The sequence below is a fragment of the Galeopterus variegatus genome, unplaced genomic scaffold, assembly GCF_000696425.1.
Source record: "Galeopterus variegatus unplaced genomic scaffold, G_variegatus-3.0.2 Scaffold13770, whole genome shotgun sequence".
Taxonomy (NCBI): Eukaryota; Metazoa; Chordata; class Mammalia; order Dermoptera; family Cynocephalidae; genus Galeopterus; species Galeopterus variegatus.
The window spans coordinates 17,757-21,064 of NW_007739881.1; positions in this window are offsets into that span (position 1 = coordinate 17,757).

The following is a 3,308-nucleotide window of genomic DNA, read 5'->3' on the forward strand; positions in this document are numbered from 1 at the left end:
CCCCCCCGCCCCCTCCCCCTGTCCCACTTCTGGTAACCTGAGTTCTGTTCTCTCATTTTGAAAGTTCACAGTATTATTGCAATTGTTGTACCTTTCTTTTTGTTTTATTTATTTATTTATTAGCTCCGGCTTATAACTGAGGACATGCAGTATTCCCCTTACTGTGCCTGGCTTATTTCACTTAACACGATTTTCTAAGATCATCCATTTTGCTGCGAATGTTAGTATTTCTTTTTTTATGGCATGGTACTATTCCACTGTGTATTTTCCTTACCACATTTTCCCTACTGAATCATGTGATGATGGACACTTAGGTTGGATCCAACTCTTGGCTATTTAATTATAGCTGTGATAAACATTGGGTACAGGTATCCCTCACACATGATGATATCCATTCCTTTGGTATATACCCAGCAGTGAAACTGCTGTATCATATGACAGTTCTATGTGTAGTTGTTTGAGAAAACTCCATACTGTTTTTCATGGTGGCTGCACCAATTTACAGTCTCAACACAGTTTAGGAGGGTTCCCCTTTCTCTGCATCTTCATCAGCATTTATTATTCTCTATCTTTTTGACAATAGCCATTTAACTGGGGTGATATGATATCTCAATGTGATTTTGATTTGCATTTCCCTGATGCTCAGTGGTGTTGAGCATTTTGTTTTTCATGTGTCAGTTGGCCATCTGTAGATCTTCCTATGAGAAATGCCTATTCAGCTCCTTTACCCATTTTTTAACAGGGGTTAGTTTGTTTGTTTTACTGTTAAGTTGTATGTGTTACTTGTATATTCTGGAAATTAATCCTTTGTCAGATGCATAGTTTGCAAATATTTTCTCCCACTCTGTAGATTTTCTTTCCATTCTGTTAATTCTTTCTTTTGCTCTGCAGAAGCCTTTTAGTTTGACATGATTCCATCTGCCTTTTGGTGTCTGTGCTTTGGGGGTCATACTCATAAAGTCTTTGCCCAGTCCTACTTCCTGAAGTGTTTCCCCTATGTTTTCTGTTAGGAGTTTTATACTTTCTGGTCCTGTACTTAAGTCTTTAATCCATTTTGAGCTGCTTTTGATATATGGTGAGAGGTATGGATCTAGTTTCATTCTTGTACATACAGACGTTCAGTTTTTGCAGCACCTTTTATTGAATAAGTAGTTTTTTTCCCCAGTTCTTGGTGCCTTTGTCAAAGATCAGTTGCCTATAACTACATGGATTGATTTCCAGGTTTTCTATTCTGTTCCATTAGACCAAGTGTCTGTTTTTATGCCAGTACCATGCTGTTTTGGTCATAGCTATATAGTATAATTTGAAGTCAGGCAGTGTTATGCCTCTGGCTTTATTTTATTTTATTTTATTTGGCTCAGAGTTGCTTTGGCTATTTGGGGTCTTTTGTTGTTCCATATGAATGTTAGGATTGGTTTTTATATTTGTGTGAATAATGTCATTAGTATTTTGATGGGAATTGTATTGAATCTTTTGATCACTTTGGGTAGTAAGGACAATTTCACAAGTTAATTTTTCAAATCCAAGAGAATGGAATGTCTTTCCATCTTTTTTGTGTCCTTTTTAATTTCATTCAACTTCGTAGTTTTCATTGTAGAGATCTTTTGCTTCCTTGGTTAAATTTATTCATAGGTATTTTATTTTTTGACGACTATTGTAAATGGGCTAGCCTTCTTGATTTCTTTTTCTGCTAGTTCATTTTTGGAGTATAAAAACACTACTAATTTTTGCATGTTGATTTTGTATCCTGCAAATTTACTGAAATCATTTATCAACTCTAAGAGTTTTGTTGTAGAGTCTTTAGGTATTCTATTAGTAGGATCATGTGATTTGCAAACATGGAAAATTTAACTTCATCTTTTCCAATCTGCATGCCCTTTAATTCTTTCTCTTACCTTATTGCTCTGGGTGGTACTTCTAATACTGTGTTAAACAGGAGTGGCGAGACTGGGCATGCTTGTCTTTTTCCTGTTCCATTTAGAATGTTATTGGCAGTGGGTTTGTCACAATGGCTTTCGCTGTGTTGAGATACTTCCTTCTCTACCTAATTTGCTAAGAGTCTTTATCATGAAGGTATATTGAATTTTTTCAAATGCTTTTCCTGCATCTACTGAGATAATCGTATGGCTTTTGTCCTTGATTCTGTTGATATGGTTTATCACATTTATTGAGTTGTGTATATTGAACCAACCTTGCATCCCTGGGATGAATCCCACTTGATTGTGGTGTATAATTTTTTTATGTGTTGCTGTATTCTGATTGCTAATATTTCATTAGGATTTTTGCATCTGTGTTCATCAAAGGCATTGGCATGTAGTTTTCTTTTTTTGTTGTATCTATGTCTGGTTTGGTATCAGGGTGATGCTGGCCTCAAAGAATGAGTTTGGGAGAATGGCCTCTGTTTCAACTTTGTGGAATAGTTTGAAGACTATTGGTTTTAATTCCTCTTTAAAGGTTTGGTAGAATTCAGCAGTAAACCCATCCAGTCCTGGGCTTCTCTGTGTTGGGAGACTGCTCATTGCTGCTTCAGTCTCCTTGCATGTTATTTGTCTGTTAAGTTTTTCTATTTCTTCTTCATTCGGTCTTGGTAGTTTGTATGTGTCCAGAAATTTATCCATTTCCTCCAGGTTTTCAAATTTGTTGGTGTATAGTTGTTTATAATAGTCTCTAATGATTCTTTGTATTTCTGTAGTATCAGTTTTAATGTCTCCTTTATTTCTAATTTTTATCAGGGTCTTCTCTCCTTTTTTTAATTAGCCTAGCTAATGGACTGTCTATTTTGTTTATCTTATCAAAAAACAACTTTTTTTTCATTGATCTTTAGTATCTTTTTTTTGGTTTTTATTTCATTCTGTTCTGCCCTGATCTTAATTATTTCTTTCCATCTACTAATTTGGGGGTTGGATTGTTCTTGTTTTTCTAGTTTTTTGAGGTGTAGCATTAGGTAGTTTATTTGAAATCCTTCTATCATTTAATGTAAGCATTTATTGCAATAAACTTCCCCCTTAGTAGTGCTTTTGCAGCATCCCACAAGTTTGGGTATGATGTGTCTTTAGTTTAATTAGTTTCAAGAAATTTTTGGATTTCTTGTTTAGTTTCTTCTTGGACCCATATGTCATTGAGGAACATGTTGTTTAATTTCTTTCTGTTTGTGTAGTTTTCAGAGTTTTGCTTGTTATTGATTTCTAGTTTTAAGCTGTTGTGGTCTGAAAATATACTGAAATTACTTCAATTTTTAAAAATCTGTTGAGGCTTGATTTGTGACATAATAAGTGTTCTAACCTGGAGAATATTTCATGCACTGATGA